The sequence below is a fragment of the Rattus norvegicus genome, chromosome 9 (genome assembly GCF_036323735.1).
Source record: "Rattus norvegicus strain BN/NHsdMcwi chromosome 9, GRCr8, whole genome shotgun sequence".
NCBI lineage: Eukaryota > Metazoa > Chordata > Mammalia > Rodentia > Muridae > Rattus > Rattus norvegicus.
The window spans coordinates 61,688,677-61,706,185 of NC_086027.1; positions in this window are offsets into that span (position 1 = coordinate 61,688,677).

A 17,509-nucleotide genomic window follows, 5' to 3' on the forward strand; every position below is an offset into this window, starting at 1 on the left:
GATCTGTACAATAAGAACTTCAAGACACTGAGGAAAGAAATTGAAGAAGACCTCAGAAGATGGAAAGATCTCCCATGCTCATGGATTGGCAGGATTAATATAGTAAAAATGGCCATTTTACCAAAAGCAATCTACAGATTCAATGCAATCCCCATCAAAATACCAATCCAATTCTTCAAAGAGTTAGACAGAACAATTTGCAAATTCATCTGGAATAACAAAAAACCCAGGATAGCTAAAGCTATCCTCAACAATAAAAGGACTTCAGGGGGAATCACTATCCCTGAACTCAAGCAGTATTACAGAGCAATAGTGATAAAACCCGCATGGTATTGGTACAGAGACAGACAGATAGACCAATGGAATAGAATTGAAGACCCTGAAATGAACCCACACACCTATGGTCACTTGATTTTTGACAAAGGAGCCAAAACCATCCAATGGAAAAAAGATAGCATTTTCAGCAAATGGTGCTGGTTCAACTGGAGGGCAACATGTAGAAGAATGCAGATCGATCCATGCTTATCACCCTGTACAAAGCTTAAGTCCAAGTGGATCAAGGACCTCCACATCAAACCAGACACACTCAAACTAATAGAAGAAAAACTAGGGAAGCATCTGGAACACATAGGCACTGGAAAAAATTTCCTGAACAAAACACCAATGGCTTATCTCTAAGATCAAGAATCGACAAATGGGATCTCATAAAACTGCAAAGCTTCTGTAAGGCAAAGGACACTGTGGTTAGGACAAAACGGCAACCAACAGATTGGGAAAAGATCTTTACCAATCCTACAACAGATAGAGGACTTATAACCAAAATATACAAAGAACTCAAGAAGTTCGACCGCAGGGAAACAAATAACCCTATTAAAAATGGGGTTCAGAGCTAAACAAATAATTCACAGCTGAGGAATGCCAAAGGGCTGAGAAACACCTAAAGAAATGTTCAACATCTTTAGTCATAAGGGAAATGCAAATCAAAACAACCCTGAGATTTCACCTCACACCAGTGAGAATGGCTAAGATCAAAAACTCAGGTGACAGCAGATGCTGGCGAGGATGTGGAGAAAGAGGAACACTCCTCCATTGTTGGTGGGATTGCAGACTGGTAAAACCATTCTGGAAATCAGTCTGGAGGTTCCTCAGAAAATTGGACATTGAACTGCCTGAGGATCCAGCTATACCTCTCTTGGGCATATACCCAAAAGATGCCTCAACATATAAAAGAGACACGTGCTCCACTATGTTCATCGCAGCCTTATTTATAATAGCCAGAAGCTGGAAAGAACCCAGATGCCCTTCAACAGAGGAATGGATACAGAAAATGTGGTACATCTACACAATGGAATATTACTCAGCTATCAAAAACAACGAGTTTATGAAATTCGTAGGCAAATGGTTGGAACTGGAAAATATCATCCTGAGTGAGCTAACCCAATCACAGAAAGACATACATGGTATGCACTCATTGATAAGTGGCTATTAGCCCAAATGCTTCAATTACCCTAGATCCCTAGAACAAACGAAACTCAAGACGGATGATCAAAATGTGAATGCTTCACTCCTTCTTTAAATGAGGAAAAAGTATACCCTTGGTAGGGAAGGGAGAGGCAAAGATTAAAACAGAGACTGAAGGAACACCCATTCAGAGCCTGCCCCACATGTGTCCCATATATATACAGCCACCCAATTAGACAAGATGGATGAAGCAAAGAAGTGCAGACCGACAGGAGCCGGATGTAGATCGCTCCTGAGAGACACAGCTAGAATACAGCAAATACAGAGGCGAATGCCAGCAGCAAACCACTGAACTGAGAATAGGTCCCCCGTTGAAGGAATCAGAGAAAGAACTGGAAGAGCTTGAAGGAGCTCGAGACCCCAAAAGTACAACAATGCCAAGCAACCAGAGCTTCCAGGGACTAAGCCACTACCTAAAGACTATATATGGACTGACCCTGGACTCTGACCCCATAGGTAGCAATGAATATCCTAGTAAGAGCACCAGTGGAAGGGGAAGCCCTGGGTCCTGCTAAGAGTGAACCCCCAGTGAACTAGTCTATGGGGGGAGGGCGGCAATGGGGGGAGGGTTGGGAGGGGAACACCCATAAGGAAGGGGAGGGGGGAGTGGGATGTTTGCCCGGAAACCGGGAAAGGGAATAACACTCGAAATGTATATAAGAAATACTCAAGTTAATAAAAAAAAAAAATCTAGCTTGAGTTTGATTGGGGTTGCTTAGCGTGATAACAATAGGTGGCTAAATCAGCAATGAAGTATCCCAGAAATTGTTGACCATTTACACAGCCTCAGAGAAGAAATAACCTCTTTGCATTTCATTTCAATAGTCATTTATTTCAGCACTTTGACCAATTATGAATCTCTACAACCTAAATAATCAATGATCTGTAAGAATATGTATTCATGTTTAGAGACCAATACGACAGACATTTTATCACATCAAGTTAACAAAAGTATTGGACTCCTCATTAAAACCTATGCCCTTATCTTCAAAGGGCTATTGGACTGGTTTTTAGTACCAGACATGAGCTCTAGCCCATGAAGCAGGCCTTAAGGCCAGTGCGAAAGGAGTTGGCTAAACATGTAACAATTGTTTCACTACTACACTCCTAGTGACACAACTTACCTGGCATATTGGTCACTACATGTCCCAGCAGCAGGCTGGAACACATCCAAGCAGGACTGCTGGTCACAAGTATCACCAGCAGCCTACGTAACACTGCCCAGCACTCCAAAAGCTACCCAGCAGTGAAGAAGCTTCTAGCTCAGTTCCAGACTGACTTTTAATGTGTAGCAATAAAAGCACACAGTGACTTTAGCAATAGTGTCTTTCTAATAGCAGTATTCTGTGTTATATGTGGGGCCTCACAGGATGCTTCACGGAAAAACTCATAAGGACATAACCACATTTGCCACTAGGATTTTAATTTAATCACATAATTTATATAACCTAATTTATATACTAGTATAAATCATGAAGATGTATAAATCCTGCACTTATCAAGGGTTCATCAAAGCTACTAACATCACACACCAGTCCCCAGTCCCATAATGAATTCACTTTTACCTAAAACTTCTGTAAATATTACTATCGGATACAATGAACTGGGCATCAAACACCACTCTTGCATTCCTGGTTCTCTTAGAAGTGCCTGTCCCCCATCTAATGTCTTCCTTTCAGTAATTTTCATGGAAACATCAATCAGTGGTAATCAAGGGTCTCCAGTGGCTCATATAAGACAATTTATCAGAGATGGATTTCCTTCAAATTGGCTCAAATTATATAGCCTTTGTCTGAAGAGAGATGGGAAGTTAGTCATACTCAGTTTCTCTACTCTGCAGATCCCAGATTGAACCCATCCAACCTGTGGCCCCGAGGCTCACTGTCTAGAATGAGAACCTACTTCATTTCTCTTATAAAAGCTTTTCCAGACTCAGGCCATTCAAAAGAAATCGCCTTTGTTGTTTGTTCGTTTTGTTTTCTTTACTTTTCTTTTCTTTTATTGTATATTTTCTTTATTTACATCTCAAATGCTATCACCTTTCCCAGGTCCCCTCTGAAAATGTTCATCCCATCTTCCCAGGCCCTGCCTCCATGAGGGTGTTCTCCCACCCACCCACCCACCAATTCCCTTCCACCTCCCCATCCTGGTAGACCCCTACACTGGGGCATCTAGCCTTCACAGGACCAAGGGCTCCTCCTCCCACTGATGCCCTACAAAGCCCATTCTCTGCTATATATGCACCTGGAGCCATGGGTCACTTGATGTGTACTCTTTGGTTGGTGGTTTAGTCCCTGGGAGCTGTGGAGGGTCTGGTTGATTGATATTGTTGTTCTTCCTATGGGGTTGCAAACCCCTTCAGCTCCTTCAGTCCACTCTCTAAGTCCTCCATTGGGGACCACATTCTCAGTCCAAAGGTTGGCTGTCAGCATCCACATCTAGATTTGTCATGCTCTACCACAGCCTCTCAGGAGACAACTATGTCAGACTCCTCACAGCATGCACCTCTTAGCAACCCCAATAATGACTGTGTTTGGAGACTGCATGTGGGATGGATCCCCAGGTGTGACAGTCTCTGGATGGCCTTTCCTTCAGTGTCTGTTCCACACTTTGTCTTCATATTTCCTACTGTGAGTATTTTGTTTCCCCTTCTTAGAAGTACTGAAGAATCCAAACTTTTGTCTTTCTTCCTCTTGAGCTTCATGTGGGTTATAAATTGTATCTTGAATTTTCAGAGACTTTGGGCTAATATCCACTTATCAGTGAGTATGTATCATATGTGTTCTTTTGTGATTGGGTCACCTCACTCAGGATAATTTCTAGTTCCATAAATTTGCCTAAATAGTTCACGAAGCCTATGTCCTGGTTATATGTTGGAGTATCTTTTGGGTATATGCCCATGAGTGGTATAGCTGGGTCCTCAGGTAGTACTATGTCCATTTTTATAAGTAACCTCCAGACTGATTTCCAGAGTAGTTTTCCATGTTTTCAATCCTACCAACAATGGAGGATTGTTCCTCTTTCTTCATATCCTCGCCAGCATATGTGAGCACCTGAATTTTTGATCTTAGCCATTCTGACTGGTGTGAGGTGGAATCTCAGGGTTGTTTTGATTTGCATTACCCTGATGACTAAGGATGTTGAACATTTCCTTAGCTACTTTGTGGTCATTTGATATTCCTAAGTTGAAAATTCTTTGTTAATCTCTGTACCCCATTTTTTTAAATGTTATATAATTTTATTAAATATTAATATATGGTATATTATAAATAGTATATAATTACATATAGTTGATATATTATATATAATTTATATATTATATAATTTATATAACTTATAATATAATTATAATATAATATAGTTATGTAATATAATATAATATATTATATATATTTATATATATAGTTCTTTTTTTCAGTATCTGCCCCTTTCTTTTTCTTTTTTTTTTCATTATTAACTTGAGTATTTCTTATATACATTTCGAGTGTTATTCCCTTTCCCAGTTTCCGGGCAAACATCCCCCTCCCCCCTCCCCTTTCTTATCGGTGTTCCCCTCCCCACCCTCCCCGCATTGTCCCCCTCCCCCCAACAGTCTAGATAGGTAGCAATGAATATCCTAGTAAGAGCACCAGTGGAAGGGGAAGCCCTGGGTCCTGCTAAGACTGAACCCCCAGTGAACTAGACTGTACCCCATTTTTTAATAGGGTTATTTTATTCTCTGGTGTCTAACTTCTTGAATTCTTTGTATATATTGAATATTAGCCCTCTATAAGATGCAGGGTTGGTAAAGATCTTTTCCCAATCTGTTGGTTGCTGCTTTATCCTATAAACAGTGTCCTTTGCCTTACAGAAGCTTTGCAATTTTATGAAGTCAATTTTTGATCTAAGAGCATAAGCCATCCATTAGTGTTCTATTCAGGAAATTTACCCCTGTGCCCATGTGCTCAAGGCCCTTGCCCACTTTCTCTTCTATTAATGGCAGTGTATCAGGTTTTATGTGGAGGTCCTTGATCCACTTGGACTTGAGCTTTCTACAAGAAGATAAGAATGGGTCGATTTTCATTCTTCAACAGGCTGACCGCCAGTTGAAAACCATTTGTTGAAAACACTGTCTTTTCCACTGCATGGTTTTAGCATTTTTGTCAAAGATCAAATGACCATAGGTATGTGGGTTTATTTCTGGGTCTTCTATTCTATTACATTGATCTACCTGCCTGTCTCTGTATCAATATCATACAGTTTTTATTTCTATTGCTCTGTAATATAGCTTGAAATCAGGGATGGCGATTCCCCCAGAAGTTCTTTTATAATTGAAGATAGTTTTCGATATCCTGAGTTTTTTATTCCTCCAAGTGAATTTGCAAATTGCTCTTTCTATGTTCATGAAGAATTGAGTTGGAATTTTGATGGGGATTCCATTGAATCTGTATATTGCTTTTGGCAAAATGGCTATTTTTACAATATCGATTCTGCCAATCCATTAGCATGGGAAATCTTTCCATCTTCCGAGATCTTCAATTTCTTTCTTCAGAGACTTGAAGTTTTGTCCTAAAGATCTTTCACTTGCTTGGTTAGAGTGACACCAAGATATTTTATATTATTTGTGACTATTGTGAAAGGTGTCGTTTCACTAATTTCTTTCGCAGCCTCTTTATTTGATTGAGTTAATTTTTTATCCAGCTACTATGCTGAAGTTGTTAATCAGGTTTAAGACTTCTCAGGTGGAATTTTTGGGATCAATTAAGTATACTATTGCAAATAGAGATATTTTGATTTTTTTCCTCTCCAATTTGCATCTTTTTTAACTTCTTTTGTTGTCTAAGTGCTCTGGCTAGGACTTCAAGTACTATATTGAATAGGTATGGAGAGAGTGGGTGGCCTTGTCTAGTCCCTGATGTTAGTGGGACTGCTTCAAGTTTCTTACCATTAAGTTTGATGTTGGCTACTGGTTTGCTGCATATTGCTTTTACTATGTTAAGTTATAGGCCTTGAATTCCTGATTTTTCCAAGACTTTTAACATGAACGGGTGTTGAATTTTGTCAAATGATTTCTCAGCATCTAATAATATGACCGACCATGTGGGATTTTACTATTTGAGTTTGTTTGTATAGTGGATTACTTGATATATTTCCATATGTTGGACCATCCCTGAATCCCTGGGATGATAATGATGGATGATCATTTTGATATGTTCTTGGGCATCACTATTCATAAGGGAATTCATAAGGGAAGTTCTTTTTCTTTGTTGGGTCTTTCTGTGGTTTAGGTATAAGCATAATTGTGGCTTCATGGAAAGAATTGGGTGGTGTTCCTTCTCTTTCTATTTTGTGGAATAGTTTGGAAAGTATTGGTATTAGGTTTTCTGTGAAGGTCTGATAGAATTCTCCACTAAACACATCTGGTCCTCGGATTTTTTTGGAATTTTCAAAATAATTTGGAATAGCAAATAACTCAGGATAGTGAAAATTATCCTCAACAATAGAAGAACTTCTGTGGGAATTACTATCTCTGACCTCAAGCTGTATTACAGAGCAAGAGTGTTAACAAAAACTGTATGGTATTGGTACAGAGACAGGCAGGTAGATCAATGGAATAGAACTGAAGATGCAGAAATGAACCCACACATATATGGTCACTTAATATTTGACAAAGGAACTAAAACCATCCAGTGGGAAAAACAGAAATTTCAAGAAATGGTGCTGGTTCAAATACAAATCGATGGATTCTTATCACCCTGTAAAAAGCTCAAGTCAAAGTGGGTCAAGGACCTCCACATAAAACCAGATACACTCAAACTAATAGAAGAAAAAGTGGCTCTCTTGTTCCTTGTTCTTTCCCTTTTCCTCTCTTCCCGTTTGTCCCTTCTCTCCCCATTCCTCTCTCCCCTCCCCTTCACGTGCTCATGGTCAGCTTCTACTCCTCTCCTCTTTTACTCTTCTTCTCTCATTAAACCTTTCCACATGGAAAAAAAAAGAATAAGAAGAAAAAGTAGAGAACAGCTTCGACCACATGAGCACAGGGGAAAATTTCCTGAACAGAACATCAATGGATTATATTCTAAGATCAAGAATTGACAAATGGAATCTCATAAAATTGCAAAGCTTCTGTAAAGCAAAGGACACTGTCATTAGGACAAAAATGGCTACCAACAGATTGGGAAAATATCTTTACCAATCCTATATCCAATAGAGGACTAGTATACAATATATACAAAGAATTCAAGAAGTTAGACTCGAGCGAATCAAATAACCTTATTAAAAATGGGGTACAAAGATAAACAAAGAATTTTCAACTGAGAAATACTGAATAGCTGAGAAGTACCTAACAAAATGTTCAAAACCATTAGTCATCAGGGAAATGCAAATGAAAACAGCCCTGATGTTCCACCTCACACCAGTGAGAATGGTTAAGATTAAAAACTCAGGTGAGAGCAGATATTGGCAAGGATATAGAGAAAGAGGAATACTCCTCCATTGCTTGTAGGATTGCAAACTGGTACAAGTACTCTGAAAATCAGTCTGGAGGTTCCTCAGAAAATTGACCATAGTACTACCTGAGAACCCAGCTATACCACTCTTGGGCCTATACTAAAAAGATGCTCCAACATATAACAACACACATACTCCACTATGTTTATAGCAGTATTATTTATAATAGACAGAAGCTGTAAAGAATCCAGATGTCCCTCAACAAGGAATGGATCCAGAAAACATGGTACATTTCTACAATGGAGTACTACTCAGCTATTAAAAACAGTGACTTAATGAAATTCATAGGCAAATGGATGGAACTAGAAAATATCCTTAGTGAGGTAACCCAATCACAAAAAAAAAAAAACAAAAAAAAACAAAAAAACAAAACAAGCAAACAAACAAACCCCCCCCACACACACACAAGGTATGCACCCACTGAGAATCCTCTCAACCCCCTACCATTGGCAACTGCATATTTCTATTCATTCTCCAGGCTGTCTGGTACTCTTTTCTGTCTCTTCCCATGCCTGATTCCCCCATTTCTCTTGCTATCCTCTCTTCTACCCAGGTCTCTCTGCCTTCCATAAATATTTTGTTCTCCCTTCTAATTTGCATTCAAGCATTCTCACTGGGACCTTCCTTCTTGTTTAACTTCTTATGATCTATGGGGTATATCATGGTTATTCTGTACATTTTGGCTAATACCTACTTTTGGGTCTGGGTTACCTCTCAGGATAATACTTCCTAGTACCATCCATTTGCCTGAGAAATTCATCATGTCCTTGTTTTAAATAGCTGAATTATATTCCATTGTGTAAATGAACTACACTTTCTGTATCCATTCTTTGGTTAAGGGACATCAGAGTTGTTTCCTGTTTCTGGGTATTATAAATAAAGCTGCTATGAATACAGTGGAACACTTGCCTTTTGTATGGTATAGCAACTTCTGGGTATGTGTCCAGGAACAGTTATTCTCAAATAAAGAAATTTTTCATAAATTAATATTCCATTATATAATAGATGAATTGAAAGCAATTTTTTCTTTTGCTTCCAGTGTCAATCAAAGATGTCAAGATAAATGTAATATAGATAAGTAGATAGGTAATAGGTAGAATTGCATCAGAATAAAATTAATGGTAATCGAGACAAAAATAACAACACATTAAAATCATAAGTGAATTATAGCTATTATAAAAGTACTTACACTTGAGATAATTTCATCTTTTCTTGAAAAACTGATGTCTATAATATCTACCTATTATATACATAAATATATGTATTATGCATTTATGAATTTTTCCATGGTATTTATATATGATAATTGGGGACCTTCACAGTGGTTCAAAAGGTAAAGTGACTCTGACTCATGCCTAGCAACTTGAGTTTGAAACCTAAGGTCCTCATAAAGATAGGAGAGATCTGACTCTACAGAGTTGTCCTCTGCCCTCCACATATACACACACATGAATAATAATAATAATTTTCATACTATTTATAGAGAGGATTAGGACTCACATGAGTGACTTCCAAAAATTAAATTCTGTTTCTTATTTTCTATTTTTAAATGGTTATACATATTTTATTATAATACTTGGAAATGTTAACTTTTAAAAGACATATAATTTTACTTTGTGTTTGCATGCTTTATCTGCAAGTATGTATGTGTACCACTGTGTGCCCATTACATGTGGAGTCCACAAGGGATCATTTAATCCCTGAAACTGGAGACACAGATCGTGGTGAGCATCTATGTCTTACTCAAGCAATTTTAGGAGGGAGTCCTCTAGTGAGACCTCTGCACTGTTCAAGCATTATGAAAAGTAATAAACAAATACACCCAAAGAAGCAATGAAGAAAAAAATATTATCATACCAGAGAAAATGGAGACATTTATAAGCTTGAGCAGGAGAGACAGTTTAGAAAAGAACCACTGAAGATGTCAAACATGAGTAATGTACTAGATATAGTTCAGAAACTTACAATGTTTTGGTCATCAGACGATGAAAACTCACAGAACCAGCATATCTCAATGAAATACCTTATGGATAGTTTGTAGTTATACAAATTGAAATATACCAAAAAATATCAACTTTCTTCTCCCAGCTTCTATGTTACTATTCAGGCCATTATCCTTCCCCAACCCAGCTCCCAAGGTTTTGTGGCTTGAGTTCATTAACATCAGTTATAGTTTTAATTATATTGAAAGCTCGTTGGGGAACCATATATTTCTTTTTCGCCTCCTACACATGACAGCAGCATATGTTCATACTTTATAAATGTACTCATAATTGATACCAAGTTTACCTCATACCGAGCTATGATAAACAAATACTCCAGACTAAAGTACCTCTTAAGAATTATCTAGCCGGTTGTGGTGGCACACACCGGTAGGATTTGCTGAAGGAGGCAGAGGCAGGAGGATCACGAGTTCGAGGCCAGCCTGGGCTACACATTTTGGGGCTGGAGAGATGGCTCAGTGGTTAAAAGCACCCGACTGCTCTTCCAGAGGTCATGAGTTCAATTCCCAGCAACCATATGGTGGCTCACAACCATCTGTAAAGAGATCCAATGTCCTCTTCTGGTGTATCTGAAGACAGCTACAGTGTACTTATATATAATAAATAAATAAATCTTAAAAAAAAAGAATTATCTATAGTATTGAGTGATACATCCTTAGAAATCTGTTTGGAATTTAAGGAGGTCAAGTTGTTTCTAACCCAAGTTTCTCTACAAAGCAATCTTGTGTAGATGGAAGAAAGTTGACAAGTATGGCTCATGTTTCTTATTGTCTGATGCCACCGCTGATTCTGCACTTCAGAGTGGGCAAAAACAATATACTAGACATTGATAGTTTTTTATGATTGTATATGCTAAATGCTTATTTCGCAGCACTACACACACACACACACACACACACACACACACACACACACACACACACACACGTGATTTTTGTTTGCTTGTTTTTGGTTGCTCTGTTATCTTGGTCCTCTATGTTAGTGTCAGCTCAAAATGAAGGAGAGAGCTCAGAAAGAACAAACTATCCCTTGCTGTTATTGAACTGGAACTGCAGTGTGGAACTCCTGTTGGTAACATCTTCTCCACTGAGATCCTACTAATCCTGCCCATGTACAGCTTTGAACCGCTATTCAGAAACTATGTAAACATTGCACACACCCTTTCTGAGAAGTCAATTTTATTTTATGTAATTTTTTCATGAGACATCACACTGAATATATTACACAAGTTGTTTGGATTGATGAACTTGCACAGCAGATAAAACTGCTCAACACTCAAGCCTGGGAACTTGAGTTCAATCACCAGAAATCGAAATAGAGATGGAAGGATGAAGCAACTTCCTAATGCCGTCCTCTGACCTCAAAACATAATCCACACCTCACCCAGTCTCCCATAGCAATAAATATCATTAATTTTAAGACGATTATTTCAGCATTCTTTCATGGCATGTATAGTTAATAACAAATGTTTATGATTGGTAGTGATCAGTTGCTTCTCTGTTTTGCTGCAATGAATAAAGACATATTGGTCACTAATTTAGGGATAATATATAACTCTTACAGCATGATATCTTCATCTCACAGATATACAAACTAAAGCTTTTAAAGGACAAATCAGAGGCTGGTGAGGTTCAGGGGTTAGAAGTTCTTACTGCTCTCGAAAGAGAGCCTCATGCAATTACCACCAGCTTTGTTGGGCTGCTCAAATCCACCTGTAACTCTAACCCCAGGTAGCGGGGGATCCACTTGATGCAAGACAGACATATGTAAAATTTCCCTTGAGTTACAAAACAGAGAGTTAAATAAATGTATGTTGTCTTTCATAATTGGACTATGACTTAACAATTTCTTTTAAAATCACATGGATATTCTGTTGATAGGAAATGAAATATGACATAAAAGTTTGTTTAGAAGTATGAGTTTCTCATCAATATAAATCAAGCAGTTTCTTAGTTAAATGTTATGTCATCTTTAAAGTTATTTTAACTGCATTCAGTAGGACTACTTAGTGGAATTCTATCTTGTACTAAATATAAACAGATACAGTTTATGGAGTTGTGTGTGTTGAAGTCAGCTTCAATTGGCATTTCATTTTGATTGTCTTAGAGGAAGAATTACCCAGCAGAGATGCAAAAAAACAAAACAAACAAACAAACAAACCCTATCTGCAAAACCATTCTAAGACATAAATCTAGTTAGAACTTCACAAAATCCATAAAAGACATATACAATACCGAAATATCTCTCAAGCCAGGACATCACATTTAAAAATGCTTTTAAGTAAAACCTAATTATCTCGACACACAGAATTTCAAACACATTAAACTAATAACGTCTTTTTAGTGACGGATACTGAGCATCGGGTCTCTCTCCTCCGCCAGGTAAGGCATTCCTAGGTGGCCTAACGTGTTCCATCTTCAGATTACAATCCACTGATGCACAACAGAGCTGCTGACTCACCCAGGAAGGGAGTCAGTTCACTGTGATGATGAACGAGCAGGAAAAGTCATTCTCCATGCCAGCCCTTCTTTCTCCTGTATGTATTACACATTAAGTGATATTAAAAATACTCTTCCAAGTGACCCAGCCAAGGCCAAGGTGCCTTCTAAGTAAAGAATGTGGACAAAGGGACAGGTGGCCTGACTTTAGGGCTGAAGCTCTTATGCTCTGTATTAAATTTTAGCAGCGTCTTTTCTTTTAAATAAGAAATGTTACCAGTATTAGGTTGCTTAAACAGAACTCTTTCCTTAAGGCATCCATCCTTTGGCAGTTGTAGCTGACAATAATCAATTACTGTCCTCCAAACAGCATTTACTGTTATTTTTTTAATTTTTTATTGGATATTTTCCTTATTTACATTCCAAACATTATCTCCTTTCCCAGTTTTCCCTCCGGAACCCATGCCCCAACCCCTCCTTCTATGAGGAGGCTCCCCCATTAACCCACATACTCCCTACCACCTCCCCATCCTGGAATTCCCCTACACTGGGCATCCAGTTTTCCCAGGACCAAGGGCCTCTCCTCCCATTGATGTCCAACAAGGCCTTCCTCTGCTACATATGCATACTCTTTCGTTATAGGTTTAGTCCCTGGGATCTTTGGGGTTGTGGGGCAGGGGTCTGGTTGCTTGATATCATTGTTCTTCATATGGAGTTGCAAATCCCTTCAGCTCCTTCAGTCCTTTCTCTAACTCCTCCATTGGGCACCCGGTGCCCAGTCTAATGGTTGGCTGTGAGCACCCACCTCTGTGTCAGTAAGGCTCTGGCAGAGCCTCTCAGGAAACAGCTATAGCAGGCTCCAATCAGCAAACACTTCTTGCCATCCTCAATTGTGTCTGGGTTTGGTGTCTGTTTATGGGATGGATCACCAGGTAAGGAAGTCTGTGGATGGCCTTTCTTTCAGTCTCTGTTCCACACTTTGTCTTCTGTATTTTCTCCTTTGAGTATTTTGTTCCCCCTACTAAGAAGGACTGAAGCATCCACAGTTTGGTCGTTCTTCCTCACGAGTTTCAAGTGATCTATGAATTGTATCTTAGTGATTCTAAGCTTTTTTCCCTAATATCCACTTATCAGTGAGTGCATACCATGTGTGTTCTTTTGTAACTGGGTTACCTCAATCAGGATGATATTTTCTAATTCCATCCATTTGTCTAAGAATTTCATTGGTTCTAATAGCTGAGTGTACTCCATTGTGTAAATTCTGTGTCTATTCCTCTGTTGAAGGAGATCTGGGTTCTTTCCAGCTTTCTGATAGAATTCTGTACTAAACCCATCTGGGTCTGAGCTTTTTTTGGTTGGGAGAATTTTAATGACTGCTTCTATTTCTTTAGGGGTTATAGGACTGTGTAGATGGTTTATCTGATCCTGATTTAACTTAGGTACCTGGTATCTCTCTAGAATATTATCTGTTTCATCCAGATTTTTTCAGTTTTCTTGAGAATAGGCTTTTGTAGTAGGATCTGAAAATTTTTTGAATTTCCTCAATTTCTGTTGTTATGACTCCATTTTTCATTTCTGATTTTGTTAATTTGGATACTGTCTCTATGCCCTCTGGTTAGTCTGGTTAAGGGTTTATCTACATTGTTGATTTTCTCAAAGAACCAGCTCCTGGTGCTGTTGATTCTTTGTATAGTTCTTTTTGTTTCTAGTTGGTTGATTTCAGCCCTGAGTTTGGTTATTTCCTGCCCTCTACTCCTCTTGGGCATATCTGCTTATTTTGGTTCTCGTACTTTGAGATTTGCTGTCGAGCTGCTAGTATATACTCTCTCCAGTTTCTTTTTGGAGGCACTCAGGGCTATGAATTTTTCTATTAGCACTGCATTCATTGGGTCTCATAAGTTTTGGTGTGTTGTGACTTCATTTTTATTAAATTCTAGAAAGTCCTTAATTTCTTTATTTCATCCTTGAACAAGTTATCATTGAGAAGAGCATTGTTTAGCTCCCATGTGTATGTGGGCTTTTTGTCATTTTTGTTGTTACTGAAGACCAGCCTTAGTTTGGGGCAATCTGATAAGATGCATGAGATTATTTCAATGTTCTTATATCTGTTGAGGCCTGTTTTGTGACGAATTATATGGTCAATTTTCCATGAAGTGCTGAGAAGATCTATTCTTTTGTTTTAGGATGAAATGTTCAATAGGTATCTGTTAAATCCATTTCAATTATAACTTCTGTTAGTTTTACTGTCTCTGTTTAATTTCTGTTTCCATGATCTGTCCATTGATGACAGTGGAGTGTTGAAGTCTCCCACTAGTATTGTGTGAGGTACAATCTGTGATTTGAGCTCTAGTAGTTTCTTTTATAAATTGCATTTGGAGCATAGATATTCAGAATTGAGAGTTCATCTTGGCAGATTTTTTTCTTTGATGAGTATGAAGTGTCCTTCCTTATGCTTTCTGATAACTTTTTGTGGAAAGTCGATTTTATTCAATATTTGAATGTCTATTGCAGCTTGTTTCTTGGGACTATTTGCTTAGAAATTTCTTTTCCCTTGAAGCAATCCCACTAAAATCAGGGACTAGACAAGGCTGCCCACTCTCTCCCTACTTATTCAATATAGTTCTTGAAGTTCTAGCCAGAGCAATCAGACAACAAAAGGAGGTCAAGGGGATACAGATCAGAAAAGAAGAAGTCAAAATATCACTATTTGCAGATGATATGATAGTATATTTAAGTGATCCCAAAAGTTCCACCAGAGAACTACTAAAGCTGATAAACAACTTCAGCAAAGTGGCTGGGTATAAAATTAACTCAAATAAATCAGTAGCCTTCCTCTACACAAAAGAGAAACAAAATGAGAAAGAAATTAGGGAAACGACACCCTTCATAATAAACCCAAATAATACAAAGTACCTCGGTGTGACTTTAACCAAGCAAGTAAAAGATTTGTACAATAAGAACTTCAAGACACTGAAGAAAGAAATTGAAGAAGACCTCAGAAGATGGAAAGATCTCCCATGCTCATGGATTGGCAGGATTAATATAGTAAAAATGGCCATTTTACCAAAAGCAATCTACAGATTCAATGCAATCCCCATCAAAATACCAATCCAATTATTCAAAGAGTTAGACAGAACAATTTGCAAATTCATCTGGAACAACAAAAAATCCAGGATAGCTAAAACTATCCTCAACAATAGAAGGACTTCAGGGGGAATCACTATCCCTGAACTCAAGCAGTATTACAGAGCAATAGTGATAAAAAATGGCATGGTATTGGTACAGAGACCGACAGATAGACCAATGGAATAGAATTGAAGACCCAGAAATGAACCCACACACCTATGGTCACTTGATTTTTGACAAAGGAGCCAAAACCATCCAATGGAAAAAAGATAGCATTTTCAGCAAATGGTGCTGGTTCAACTGGAGGTCAACATGTAGAAGAATGCAGATCGATCCATGCTTATCACCCTGTACAAAGCTTAAGTCCAAGTGGATCAAGAACCTCCACATCAAACCAGACACACTCAAACTAATAGAAGAAAAACTAGGGAAGCATCTGGAACACATAGGCACTGGAAAAAATTTCCTGAACAAAACACCAATGGCTTATGCTCTAAGATCAAGAATCGACAAATAGGATCTCATAAAACTGCAAAGCTTCTGTAAGGCAAAGGACACTGTGGTTAGGACAAAACGGCAACCAACAGATTGGGAAAAGATCTTTACCAATCCTACAACAGATAGAGGCCTTATAACCAAAATATAGAAAAAACTCAAGAAGTTAGACCGCAGGGAAACAAATAACCCTATTAAAAAATGGGGTTCAGAGCTAAACAAAGAATTCACAGCTGAGGAATGCCAAATGGCTGAGAAACACCTAAAGAAATGTTAAACATCTTTAGTCATAAGGGAAATGCAAATCAAAACAACCCTGAGATATCACCTCACACCAGTGAGAATGGCTAAGATCAAAAACTCAGGTGACAGCAAATGCTGGCGAGGATGCTGAGAAAGAGGCACACTCCTCCATTGTTGGTGGGTTTGCAGACTGGTACAACCATTCTGGAAATCAGTCTGGAGGTTCCTCAGAAAATTGGACATTGAACTGCCTGAGGATCCAGCTATACCTCTCTTGGGCATATACCCAAAAGATGCCCCAACATATAAAAAAGACACGTGCTTCACTATGTTCATTGCAGCCTTATTTATAATAGCCAGAAGCTGGAAAGAACCCAGATGCCCTTCAACAGAGGAATGGATACAGAAAATGTGGTACATCTACACAATGGAATATTACTCAGCTATCAAAAACAATGACTTTATGAAATTCGTGGGCAAATGGTTGGAACTGGAAAATATCATCCTGAGTGAGCTAACCCAATCAAAGAAAGACATACATGGTATGCACTCATTGATAAGTGGCTATTAGCCCAAATGCTTGAATTACCCTAAATGCCTAGAACAAATGAAACTCAAGATGGATGATCAAAATGTGAATGCTTCACTCCTTCTTTAAAAGGGGACCAAGAATACCCTTGGCAGGGAAGAGAGAGGCAAAGATTAAAACAGAGACTGAAGGAACACCCATTCAGAGCCTGCCCCACATGTGGCCCATACATATACAGCCACCCAATTAGACAAGATGGATGAAGCAAAGAAGTGCAGACCGACAGGAGCCGGATGTAGATCGCTCCTGAGAGACACAGCCAGAATACAGCAAATACAGAGGCGAATGCCAGCAGCAAACCACTGAACTGAGAATAGGACCCCCGTTGAAGGAATCAGAGAAAGAACTGGAAGAGCTTGAAGGGACTCGAGACCCCATATATACAACAATGCCAAGCAACCAGAGCTTCCAGGGACTAAGCCACTACCTAAAGACTATACATGGACTGACCCTGAACTCTGACCTCATAGGTAGCAATGAATATCCTAGTAAGAGCACCAGTGGAAGGGGAAACCCTGGGTCCTGCTAAGACTGAACCCCCAGTGAACTAGACTGTTGAGGGGAGGGCGGCAATGGGGGGAGGGTTGGGAGGGGAACACCCATAA